General features: G+C 40.1%; 1 protein-coding gene across 2 annotated transcripts in view; it reads left to right on the forward strand.

Annotated features, from left to right (window-relative positions):
• Positions 1 to 253: 253 nt before the first annotated feature.
• The window catches only part of ZNF217 (zinc finger protein 217), a 28,847-nt gene continuing 15,207 nt past the window's right edge, over positions 254 to 13,893 (forward strand). For both annotated transcript variants that reach the window (XM_069804935.1, XM_069804942.1), the window contains exon 1: positions 254 to 409. The gene's annotated coding sequence lies outside the window, so the exon portion shown is untranslated. The remainder of the gene's footprint in view (positions 410 to 13,893) is intronic.

A 13,893-nucleotide genomic window follows, 5' to 3' on the forward strand; every position in this document is an offset into this window, starting at 1 on the left:
CCGGGCCTAAACGGCGGGCAACGCTAGGCGGGCAGGAGGCCGCCGGGCCCCCCGCTACCGCCCCCAACCCCTCCGGGGCACAGCTGTTTAACGCCAGGGCCGGGCCGGGCCGGGCCGCCCCTCCGGCCTCGAAGGGCTCGCCCGCCCCGCCGAGGCTTGGGAGGAGGAGGAGGAGGGGGCGTGGCCGGCGACAATCGGGAGGCGTGGCTTACGCGGGGCGGGGCGTGGCCAAGCGGAGGGGCTGCCCGAGCAACAGCTGCCGCGGGAGCGGTTTACAAACAGTGCCCCGAGCGCGAGCGCCAGCGCCGCCGAGTCCGGGCTCCGGCGGCACCGCGGGCGGCCGCCCCCGCTCCCCTCCTCCCTCTGCCCCCGCCTCAGGATGCCGGCCGGGGAGGCGGCTCAGGCACAGGTGAGGGAGGGCTGGGGGTCAACTTCCAGGGGCCCCCCCTCCTCCCACCTCACAGGGGGCACCTGAGGGAGGCGCAGCCCCCTTCCCCTCGGGGCGGTCTCTGCCGTGAGGGACTGGGGGTGTGACTGACCGCGGGGCGTGGGGGGGGGGCGCAGCTGCCTTCTAGGACGTTTTGAGGGGATCTGGGGGGGGTACGCCTCCCCTCTGAAGAGGGGTGGCCCCCCCCCCCTCCACCTCAGAGCAGGGTCGCCCGTTCCCCTCCTGTCCCGGCGCCTGGGAGGCTGGCGAGGCGCGCTGGCCGCCCCTGGGGGAGAGGAGGAGGAGGAGGAGGAAGGGCAGGTGTGTGGGGGGACGCGGCTCCCGGGGGTCGGGGGGGGGAAGGAAGGAAGGGCCGGGGAGGGGGCCAGGTGTGTGGCAGCCGGCCCACCTCGGGCCACCCCCCCCCCCCCCCCTCCCCCAGGTAACGAGCCCCTCCCGCCGCCCCCTCCCCGGGGGCCGGCCGGCCCGCAGCGCCCGCGGGCGGGCAGGGGAGCGAAAGGCAGCGGCGGGCGCGGAGGGAGAGAAACCCTTCTTCCCTCCCTCCCACCCGTAAACTTCTCGCTGTCCCCAATTTCCTTCTCCTGCCCGGGATCGCCTCCCCCTCCCCTGCTCCCCCCCACCCCCAAGTAGGTGTCTCCAACTTCCATTGTATACCTGGGTATTTGCTTTTAAATACTCGAGGCGTCGAGCCTGGGTTTTGGGGGTGCTTTTCTGCCGGGTGGGGGTGGAGCGGGAAGAGACTATTTCTTTGTGACTCAAAGATGTTCCTGGAAGAAGGATTTGTAGTAAGTGGCTCATGGGGCGGGGGGGGGGGAGGGGGCTTGTTAATGAAAAGTTTATTGATCCGTTTTGCCAGTTTTTGTTTCGTTTACCTTTGTCTTCTAAAGACTAAGCCCCTCCTGGTAATTTTTTTGGCATCGTATTTCTCTTTTTTTTTTTTTTTTTTAAGGGGAATAGGAAGTTTAGAAAATAAATAAATAAGCCTCAACTGACTTCTTGGGCAACAAAAGACGTTGCCAAGCGAGGACAATAAAACTCTAGAATATCTAGAGATTGTATTTCGTTCCTGTTCCCTGATACCCACTGGACTTTCTGTTTCTGGGTGTGGGGTTTTTTTTGTTTGTTTGTTTCCCACACAGAAAACCTGCAGCCAAAGTAAGGTCTGTATGTACTCTTAATGAGCCATCCCATAAAATGCGCTGTGTGACTCCCAGTAAGTATTTGAATTGAAGTGTAATAGTTTTGAAGTGGTGGTGAACAAAAATCTTTATGTTGGGTTATTGATCTGCTGATGAAAGGCGTTTGAATTTGAAAAGGGTTTAGTTTAGGGGTTTTGTGTGTTTAAAGGTTTTTTAAGGCAACAACATTTTTTTTTTCCATTTCTGAAATGACCTTGAGAGCTTTAAAACTACATCAGTTTCTGCCAGTGGGTTTGAGGGGGAGGCAGTAGCAGAAGGATCTAGTGAAAATCGAAAATAGAAATAGGAACTGAAGTAGATGCAGTGAATATTTTCTTATACAAGTATGTGAAAAGGGAAGTTTTTGTAAGAATGTGTGAAAAAGAAGAGAGGGAAATAACGCAGTTTCAGATGCAAGGAGAGAGAGGGAGCATATCATTCTTCACATTTTATTAGGCCCTGAAATGCAGAAGTGATATGATCTGGAAGACACAGAAATAAAACGCCTAACTACAAGTTGAATAGCAGGCATTGACTTGCTGACCAATGCTTACATGCTTGTTGGTTGGTGGGGGCTGGTTTTGTGTCTGCAAAGGTATCAGAGCACAGTGCTATGACAATGGCTTGCAAATGCTTTAACGCCATGTTTTATTGCTCTTAGGAGCTCTTATTAACTGTAGGTTTGGGAATACGACTAATACTTTAATTTGTGATGTCCACAGTAAGGTTTAAGCGTTTCCTTGGAGAATATAAAAGGACAGTTTCAAATAAGTAGGATAAACTGCATTCTTTGGCAGAGGGGGAGGGAAAGGGTGGAGGAGGGTGTTTTTTTTTTTTCTTCCCCTTTACTAGTTCTGTAACTGAGTCAATATTTTAAGATCTGTAGCAGGAATGTGGCTTTGTGATCACTAATCTTCCTGTAACATATTTTTTTAATGAGAAATATTGTAATTCTGTGCAAAATATTTGGATTTTATATCTCACAGCTTGTTCTTGAAATCAGTATGAGTTTTCAAGTTTTGTCTTTAAGTTTTTAGGATGATGAATATGAAAAACAAATAACTCTAGAAACATGGTTATTACAGTGATTATTGATTGGCTTGGCCTACAGCCAAGCAACTCTTCTGCATGCACTAGAGTTGCTGATTTAAATTCTATAGGTTCTTTTTCATATGTTAGCTTTTTTGAATCGTTAAATGGTATATATAGCTATTTAAGAACAGTAGATCAGTTTTTAGTTAAGGTTGTTCAATTATGTCTTCATCGCTTTGGAGTTGGTTGAATGACTTGACATGAGATTAAGCACAACAAAAGAAAAGGCAGGGGAACAACAGCTGCCTTCCAGTACCAGAGCACTAGTATTCTGAGCAGTTAAGCATTTTACCTTTTAGTACTGGTGTCAGGTTTAAATGTTAATATTTATATTCGTCTTTACAAGAACCTTAGGCATTCTGATCCTGGATATTCGTGTTTTGGGGTTGTTTGTCTCTTGCATTTTTAAGAAAATTATCTTAAGATCTGATACTGAGGAATGAATTGATCTCATTAACTTTTAAGACAAAAGTAGCAAACAGTCACCACTAGTTTGTACTTGTTTAGTTACTGTGTGGTAAGAACTTTAAGGTGTGTCCTTAATGGCAACTGACGATTCTTGCTGCGAAGCCTTGTTTATTTTAGGTAGATGTTTTATACAGAATTTCCAGTGGGACAAATTACTACACTGACTGCACTTATTCTTTCTGAAGACTGGCTGTAAGCATAAGAGAATAATTTTGCCATGCTGCAATCAGTATATATTTTAAAATTGAAGCCATTAAGTTTTGCTGTGTATTTTAAGGCTTTTCCTACTTCCTTTGTTTAAACATTCTTAAACAGTGCATATCATATATGAATTTAAAACATTCATATGGCACTATTGGGGCCGAATTTAAATTTAAAATGAATACCTACGTCCTTGTTGATCAAAATAGAAAAAACATTTCTTTAAATATGTGGATGTTTTCTGGTTTTGAATGTGGCAAGAAGGCTATATTTGTATCTTGTAAACAAAGTTTCATATTAAGTAATCTTTAGAGAATGGCTTCCAGGCTTTGGATTAGAGGATTTTTTTTTTTTTTTTTTCCCTTCTTCTTAATTTTAAGTGAATAATGTGTTTTGGTTTTGCTTTGTTTTGGTAGGGGTGGGGAGAGCAAGATTTAAGGTAGGGGCTAGAAAGAGGAAGATAATAAACTTTAGCACCTTTTATCAGACTGTCTTACACAAAAGGTTACTTCATTTTGGTTTCCCCTTTCATGAGGTCACACTCAAAAAATTCCTTTTTGAGCACTTATTTCTAATCTTCAGAATCTATCTTCTTCTCCTTACTACTATATTTTCATTTAGAACTATGTTGATAGATTAATATCATATTTTATATGAACAAAGTGCTAAGTTATTACTGTGATCAGGGGGAAATAATTTTAAAAGGGAGCTGTGGGTTTCACTTGGACTTTCAAAACGGTGCTTATAATAAACTTTTAGTTAGAACAATCTGAGAGTTTGTAATTAAGAAGCTCTGGGGAAATATTAAGTAAATTTTAACTTCCCTTTGTTCTTTGGGACTTTCTGTTGTCCCAACTCTTTCTAACCTGAATCTTGATTTGGAATTCACTGTCCTAGTAAAAGATTCCATACACTGTGTATGTAAATACACTCCCTCTTTCCTGTGTTATGAAATGCTGTAACTAGTGCTGGCATATGGAAAGAACAGTCCCCGTCGTCTGCCCCCCCCCCCCCCCCAAGGTAAAATGGGCTAAGCTTTCTTTTCTTTGCAAGAAGCTGAAAGAAGAGTTTGACCTTTGAACTCACCCTCACACTTCCACACTGCTTTCAGGATGATTAAATAACCAAGGATATTTGCCTGTGTCTTATGCTTATTTATCTCACTTAAAATGTTCTAATACTTAACTGTTGAGGTATTGTCTTTAAATATAGCAAGACAGTACATTTCAGTTACAGCAGGGCTGCCATTTGCCAGCTCAGCCCTCTTATTTTTGAGACTCTTGATTTAGAACATCAGCGTTCCAATCAGATACTCTTTCCACGTCTCATAACTACATTAATTTCAAACTGCTATTTACTTTTAATGGACTTTGGGTTGTTTCTGATGAACCTTGACTCCCTTTTTTTAAGGTGCCTTTAGTAACAGAAAAGTTTTTCTTTCTGGTGCATTAATACGATCAGGGGATTCTGCTGACTACTGTATGCATGCTTTTAGAGAGATGTGACTCATACCACAAGAGATTTGCAACTGAATACAAAAGTAAGGAAAAGGATATGACCAAGCTATGCAAGAGTCTCAATACGTGTTGTATTTTAGGATTAAAAAAAACCCAAGCACACTTCTCCAGCCTAATCATACCTAGGTTTTTGTGCACCTCCAAACAGAAAGCTGCTTTGAAAATAATTTGTTTTTAGAAATCAACCTTTTTCAGTGAAATTCCCAAATAATCTTGTTTTGTTGCTGATGAAAACTTGTTTATGCCAAACCTGGGTCTATGTCAGTGGGGAAAAAAAAATTAAAACTTCTACTGTTGTAATCGTATGACTTTGGTCAGAGCATAGTTTGTAGTTTATCATAAATCTAGCTCTTTTGATTCTTCCTCGTTAATTTTTTTTTAAGGGGGGCAGCAACTTCAGTGTTATGATAAGAACAGACATTCAAAGTAAAACAATGTATATGCTGGGAAAAATGAGTTACAAATCAAAAATGTAGGTGACATACTTGTTTTGAAATACAACATCTTTGAGTTCATTGTAGAGGATGGAGTTGGTTATCAGACTGCCTTGAGAATTTCAAAAGAAAGTACAAGAGGAAATGTGGTTAGAATATGCAGGAAAATCTATGTATATCAGTGTGACTTAAAGATTTGAGCAGAAACCCAAGTATAAGTGAATAATTGACTGGATAGTGATTTTCTTTGTGCTAAAGATTTTATGTAACTAAAAGTATCAAAGTCTGAGTTTGTTTATGCGCAAAGGGGACACTTGCATTTTTTCAGTGTAATAAAGTGAGTGCAGTTTACCTCTGACATAAACTACATAAGCGAAATTAAAGGCTCTTGTACTGTGCTTGCACTTTATCATGGTAGTTGAGAACTGGTGAAATCCTTGGGGTTATGTCAGCCTCTCTTTCTTTTGGTACACAGGTAGGAAAAAACAAATCAGGTGTACTCCAAAGACTATGATGTTTAGTACATTGTAAGGAAAACTGATATAAAGGTAGTCCAGAGAAGCCACAATTTCTGTTTATCTTTAATGTTTGTTTCTAACCTTTTTTCTGATGCTAATAAAATTTGTATATGAAACTGCCTGTTTGAAAGGTCAGTTTCTTGTGGATGCTAACTCTCCTTTCTAGGACAGTTTGGCACTGTGAAGTCCAGTATGTTGGACTACATCACATACATCCCTTCAGTCCACTAGTGTGAGATAATGTGATGCTAGGCAATTAAACAGGTTTAATCTCCCATCAGTTTATGTGGGTCTCTGGAACATCTCCCACCTGCATGGAAGAAAGGAGGCAGCTATTTGAAGTGTCAGTTTCTAGCACTTTTCTATTTTGGTATCTTCAGATGCTAGTCCAGGGAATGACTTAAGTAGGAGTAAATGTCTTTCCCTCGGACTGTGTACCTTTTTCCGTCTTTCAAGACTGATTTTTGCAAATACATAATTGTGGATATGTTTGAAAGTGACAACTTCAAAGTACTCTGCAGAGGGGAGGGATAAGAAGTTGCTGCTTTTTCTTCCAAGGTACAGGGGTTTGAGCTGTGTTGGGTAAGAGTTAGATTCAGAGTTGAAATCAGGTGAGAGCACTAGGGAAGATTAATGACCTTAACAAAGTGAACTCTTTGGATGTGATTACTTCTCTCAAATTCAGGAATAGTAAAAGAATCTCTTTTCCTGTTGTTTCACCTGTGCTGCCCAAAGGGATGCAACTTGCCTATAATTGCTACAGAGGAACTCCTGGCTCTTGAGTAATAAGGAATTAAGTCTAATTTGGTAAACTCTGAATTTACCACTTCTTTGTAGTTGTGGGTGCTGGAGAGACCTAACATCCTTCTGCCAAGAAGTAAAAAAGTCAAATTTGCTTTTAAGGTCTCTGAAAATATCTTCTTTCAAATGAAAACCAAGACTAAACATATAAGGCAGTCTATGTAAGGTGAGACTGACTCAATAAAAATGTATCACTCACTCCACCAAGAGAGTCTTTACCTGCTGTGGAGAGAACAATAAACTGTTTTGTAAGGTAAGGGGTCATTGCCAGTTTAAGTGCATGTAACTTCTTGATTTAATGAAGTTGCATCATCTTATAGCAGTGGTGAAATGTGTCCCAGACTTATTTAAAATAGGATCACTCTTGTGTCTTTCAGCATTTCTACAACAGGTATTGGCCACTTCATATTGTCTAAAGTATACTTTGGTTTTGTGGTTCCTGAGGAATTCTCTCCTAATCAGAGGGGAAAAAAAGAGAAAAAAATCTGGCTGTTAGAGCAGTCCTTCTGAACTTTAAAAGTCAATACTTATTTGTAGTACTTCCTCTTTTAATGCCAAGAATTAGTCTCTTTTATATTTGCTCTTGCTCAGTGGAGGAAAAACATGTGCAAAATGATGCAAGCTTATATGTTCTCTGCTTTAAAAGGAATAATTACATCTTTTGATAGAAGAGGCATTCAGCTCACTGAGGAGACACATTCAGCTCATCCATCCCTCTGCCAAAACAGTTAGACATATAGCCTTAAAGAAAAAGGGACTCCACAGGAAAAGGTTTTTCAGAGAAAGGATATCCTTTGTTTCTATTAGTATAGATGTCTGAAATGGGGGGAGGGAGTTTTCCTAATATTGTTCATTATTAACTACTAGTTATTTTCCACTGGTGATTAAAATCCTGTTTGCTAGACTTCAGGGGGAAAATGACTTGCATGTATGTCTGTTTTATCTGACTACAAAAGCACTTTCAACACCAAATCTTTCTAAAGTGTTTGTGAAGAAATGCCTGAATAATAACATTCTTGCGTTCTGGTGTATATGTCTCTGTTTCTTCAGTTCTGTTTTCATGAATTGTTCTAGTATTGTTGCATTGGAAAGCTCTGTAATGTTGTTAGAAGGGACTGTAACTGGGGGAAACAGAGTAGTGTCTCTCTTAAAGAGGATAAAAAGATAAGCCCTGAAAACCCCTCTAGGATAACTTTGAAAACTTCAAGTTTGAAGGATGAAGACTAACAAGGGGACTTAAGTTTGCAGATTTAGGGAGTGGAAATTCCAATTTGAGGTCATCTTTTATGTTCTCTTTTCAACCTGAACGTCTTCATTTTGATCTTTCCTGCAACTGAAACAAACAACTCTCTTCCTCCCCTTCCTCCCCCTAAATCTCCATTTCCTTTAAAAGCACTCATGTTAGTTCTTTATCAGACTGAACTGCTAACAAACTCTTTATTTAAAAACATTTTTGTACTTGAACACTTGGCATTGCCGAGAAACAATGTTAGGTGTACTCACGTGCTCCTCCATTAACAAAGAAATACACTGGGAAGTTGTGTTAAAATGATAGACTGTTAAGAGAATGGAATAGCTCTTCCCTTCCCTAGAAAGCAATAGAACACACAGTAATGAAGAGTAAGTTATTGGCTTCATGTGGTGTTATGAAGAAAAGCTGACTCTTGCCTTACTCTGCAAAATAATGTTTTATCTGTGCTTTTATAGTTTTCCAATGTTTTAAGCCATAGGCAGATGGACAGTTGTACTCCTTCAGAAATAAGGGCACAGTCTATGCAGCAAATAGTATGTCGTCTTCCCTAGGTTTAGGGACTATCCTTACCTCAAATTGAGGTACGAAAGACATTTCTATCTAATAAAGGAAAACACCTCATTGCGCGAGGTGTGACATGTATGCATTTCTTCTTAAATGGAGAAAGGAAGTTATATGGTTACTATAAACACCCTAATACCTGTAGAGACAAACCTGAAATTTCATGCTGTGGATGTTTGGAAATCTGACTAATGTTTTGGAGCAATTGGTAAATTAGAACCTCACAATAACACTTTGCTTCACTTTCTGACTAAATATAGGAGCCTATGAAGGCCACAGCACACCAGTACTGCTTGTACAATTGAGCCATTGTCACTGATTGGTTCTGCAAACACTATACACACAGCCTAGGACACTATAGGTACTATCTCAAAAGTTTGGAGCTCTTGAATATTGTTAGCAACTACTTAGGGATGGTATTTCTGCTTAATATCCTGTGTGTGTACTAGGTGTGGTGCAACTGGCTTAACTTTATGCAATGATATATATGTATAAAAAAAAAAGAAAAAAATGCTCTAAATAAGTTAAGTTCAGCCTTGGCTCAGGCTTTTATTTAAGAATTTGAATTTGTATTTATTTATGCATGAGCTACTCTGCCTATGGTCAATATTATACCTGAATGTAGATGTGCCCAGACAAAACAGATAATAATATCCATAATGTAGTTTTTATTTGTGGTCTCAGTGAAGAAAAACTGATGTTAACTGGTTCATTTTATTTATATATTCATTAGATAGAACTGGAACAACTATTCTGAAAAAGCGAAACTTTTAGATTGAAATAAAAAAAGGTGTTTGAATAACTTGTGATTTCCAATAAATAATCAGCAGTATAAGATGTATTTCATTAGCAATGCCAAAGAGCAGCAACCTTTTCTGAGGTATAAGCATACGAGGAGAAAGGAATGTTTTATGTAAAATGACTCTTAATCTCCTGAAATTTCTTGAAACATGAGGAAAACTGAAGATTTTTTTTTTTTAAGTAGAATTGAGAGTTACATGAAATTTTCTCAAGTCAAATAGACACAGTACAAATTAAGGTGGTTAGCCTGCAGCAGCTGGCTCTCTGGTGGGTTTTCAAGCATGGGCTTCTTGTTCTTTGCTGGCACTGGGTTATGTAGGACTTGAAACCTTGTGGAACCTTAGTAGGCTAGTGAAAGAAACTCTGGTCATCTGTTAAAACAGTGATAGCTGCTACTGGCCTTGAATTTAAGAATCTTCTGTGTCTGAGGAGGTATCTTCTAGTATACGGAAGAGTAACTAAGTATCATATACTTAGTTGTAACTCTTCTAGTTTTCTCACTTCTGTTTTTTAAGAAACTGTTGCAGCAACTTGGTTAACTTCTGTAATTGTTCCAGCTTGGTTTTTACAGTTTAACAGTAGTTTTGCTAGCACAGAATTAGCAAGGTGTAGTTGTTTTTCCTGATACTAGTTATGCAACTTTTATTCCCAGTGATCTGTAGTGTTTAAAATGGGAAATTCAATGGTTAGACTTTGCTATTCTCTGAAAGGTGTGTCTAGAGTTTCTGTTAAATATTCATGGAAATTTTGAAATGCAGGAAGTAGAAATGCAATAAAATTGCTACTGATGGGTCATTTCCCAAAGAAATCTTCGAGACTGTAATATGTAGTCTTTGGTTGTGTAATTTAATAAAAATAAATTAAACTTCTCTACAGGCACTTAATTAAAGTTTTCTCTGTTTTAATAGTCCATTTATATGCAGCCGCTTTTTGGTGTGGTTCTTAGGTTGTGTGGCAAGTGCAATGAAAACAAGACATTCTCATCTGTCCAGTTGAATCTTTATTTATGTATGTTTTGTGGTGTTTATAAATATAATGGGTATCACTGAAAACCTGTTGAAATATTTGACTAAAGGCCATATAGCCAAATATGACTCAGTTGTGAACTAAAGTTTGCTAAATGCTCAGGCTCTGGACTGTTGGAAGAATAAGGTACAATAAATGGCATCCTGCAGTTGAGAAGAATTTGTCACTTCTGGATAGTACCACTCCAGGAAATGTCCAAGTACACTGAGCAAGACAGGCTCCTCCTGACCTGCTCATTTACCTCAAGGCAGTTGCAGCAACCACTGGAACATGTGGGCCCTGGACTCTGGTGTGAGATGCATGTTGACATTTACAAATGAATAGGGAAGTCAGAAGTCAAGATTTCTTGACTCACTTTAATGTGAATAGGGATAATTCTTTATTTGCAATTTTGAGTTAATCTGTAGCAAATTTATTGCTTTTCAGCTATTGGAAGGAAGGATTTCCTGTTTTGTTCTGTTCCTTTACTCAGTATCTCTGATACTGGTGTGTCGTGTCTGTTCTTTTGTCTTCTGAAAGTGAAAGACAACAGAAGGAACCCCAGGTACTGTATTTTTCTGTTGAGCTAACATACGGACTTTCAGCCACAAATAGTTAGTGCTCTTCAAAACTGCAGGTTGTCCACTTTCCCAAGGAAGCAATAGTACAGAATTAAGGCACCTCTTGACAGTTTTGCTGCTGCCTACAGGGTTTTGAATAACAGGAATGTAATTAATCAGCATTTTTGGTCCTCAAATCCAAGGCATAATATTAACTTCACTAGGAAGAAAGTTTTTCTTAATAATGGATAAAACCCTAGTGTAGATATTTGGTTTGTAGTTGTAGCATGTGTTAGCTCATCTAAACAGTGACAGCGTAAAACCATGCCTACTTGTAAAAGCCATATATCTAATCAGAGTGAAGTGTGTAATCACCAGACACACAAATAAGACTAGAGCTTTCTAGTTCACCTTCTGACTCTAGAAGTATTCTCTTATTTTCTTCTCTGTTTAAATATAATTCTGTCTAGTTGCATCTGCAGTTTTCTTCAGAAATGCTACCTGCAATTTTTTTCAGTCTATAGGTACTATCTCCTGTATATGATGGTATATCCAAGAACAGTAATTGTCTGCACTGCAAATAGGCATTTCAGATTCCTAAAACAGGAATATCTTGCTCTGCTTTGCAATGCTGCCTAGAGGATGAGCTGTGGCCAGTTCTTCAAAAGTGTTCAGAGCCTCCTATTAAAAACAGTGAAAGCTTGAAAAGCATTCAGCAGCTAACACAGGTTGGTGGAGGTGTGTAAAGTGCTTTGAAGAGCCATGGAAGAAGTCTCCAAAGGGCTTGTTCAAACCTATTGATACCCCCAAAAATTTGGATCCAGTCTCCTGTTAAACATTTCTCATAGTCTGTGTGTTAAAGTTAAATGCTGTGTATTTATGTGTGCAGCTGTGAGGACAGGTTTAGTTTTTTAGACAGCTGAGATGAGATTGAAACAGACCTGTTTTCAAAGGGCTTACCAGAGAATGTTATTGATTGATTGAGGTAGATTTTTCACACATCAGTGACCAACCTAGGGCCTTCCCAGGATTTGATCTATGCCTGTCCCTTCAATTCTAATAAATCTTGAAGCATGTGGTTTTTACAAAATGTTCGTATTATCCTAGGTTAGGTTTGAGTAGAATCATGTGTGGTGGTCTGTGTCACAAGTATGTCTCTTCTACCCTCATCTCGCCCCAGAATGCTGTGGAGGTTAGGGTATTGAGTGTGAATTTCTGCTGGTTTTCATCTGTTTTCTCTTTACGCTGACTTAATTTTTGTTGCTCTATTGTGTATATGTAGTAATGCCACAAAGTGGGGAGCGTAATAAAGCGTAATCGACTTTTTCTGTATTTGTAGACACTAGCAAGGAAATAGTTGATGACAAATCTTGGCAATTCAGTACATGGGACTTTAGGTACTGGCGTTTGGCTCCGACTTCATATCCCAGAAATGCCTCTGGCCTTTTTGTGGGATGATTCTTATACCTGTTACTGCAGAGTTCTTACCTGTGGCTCTGAAAGTAAATGCATTAAACTCTTAAGTTTGTTCAATTTTTTTATCTTGCTTGGATATTCCTTATAGGTGTCCAGGAGTCTTTCAAAGTTGATGTTCATTTTTGGTTTGCAAATAAATTATTTTCAGCCAGATAGTCACCATTTATGCACATGAGCTTTGCTACAACACGTTATCCTGTTGTGTCAAAAATACCTCTTAAAACTACAGTAGAAATAGAACAAAACGGCAAGTTGAAACATGAAGTGAAACATGCTAACCAGCACCCTTTGATATGTTTTTCCTTATGTTTTACAAAAGGGAAAGCTTTTTGAATACTTCAGCTTCAAACTTTTGTTATAGCTTCTTCACCTGCCTATAGGGGGTGAGTGAAAGCCAGAAAGTCAGAACTGAATGGTGAAGGTAGACAGGCAAAAGCAAAGGCAAAGGCTGTAATAGCAATTCAGAAGTGTCGCACCGTAGACTGACCTTGCCTATTGCAAAAGATTTTTTGAGTCATTATGCAGAGAGGAAGTGTTAATCATGGCAGTGATAAAACTGAAAATGGGGATAAAGGATGTAGTTAGAAAAGAGACTTTGCAGAAAATCCAGGTTCTATTGCCATCAACCTGTCAGTCAGTGGCTTGTTCCTTCTTACACTCTACCCTACCACCCAAGATCCCTCCATTCACGTTTAACTTGGCATATGATGAGTCTTTGGCCCAGGCCTGAAACAACTTGGGTTTAAAAAAAAGCTAGAAACTTCTTGGCATTAGATCTGATCATTCTCTAGACCTGGATTAGAGGACTGGACAATGAAGTTGCTAAGCTCTGGAGATACAGAAAAAAAGTGGAAGACAAGCAACTGGCAACAATAATTTTATTCTGTATTGGCATTCTGGGTTTGGGTTTTTTTTGTTTGGTTTGGTGTGTTTTGGTTTTTTTTTTTTAACCCAACTTCATTAGGCTCCAGGATCTTGTTGTCTGCATGATGGTGGAAAAGGAGCTGCTGACTTTTCAAATTAAAACCAAAGAGTATTCTCAGGGCAAGGCTGTAGTGCAGAGAGTGGATAAAGTGTTTGAGATATTGGATCCATGACTCCTAGCAATGTGTTGTCATGGTTCCTTTCCCAGGTGGTTATCTTGCCTAAGCTTTACTGTTCTGTGGTAGGTACAGGTATCCAATATAGTTGAAGGCATCATATCAAACCTTGGGTCTATAGATAGTTGGCTTTTCACTTCAGCTGGTTAAAGGTCCTGTCCCATTACCCTCCCATGGCTGTTGGACATACTGGTTCTGCCAGCAGATGGCTTTACAGGAGCATTATCTGCAAACATGTTTGGGCCACTGAACTGTATAAACAGTTCAAGTTCTGGTGGCTGATTTTGACTGAAATGGTTTAAGATTTAATGGCTTAAGACCACCTTTTTCTGTCCGACTAGCACTGCTGATCAGAAAAGGCTGGAGAAGGTAACCTCAGCTGCATAGATAATCACATCTTCACCTGCTACAACTACTTGTCATGGAAATCTCTGTAGCCTGAACTATTACAGGGTTGTGCTTGAATTGTTACTGTTTCTTT

This window comes from Haliaeetus albicilla, chromosome 2 (assembly GCF_947461875.1).
Source record: "Haliaeetus albicilla chromosome 2, bHalAlb1.1, whole genome shotgun sequence".
Classification (NCBI taxonomy): domain Eukaryota; kingdom Metazoa; phylum Chordata; class Aves; order Accipitriformes; family Accipitridae; genus Haliaeetus; species Haliaeetus albicilla.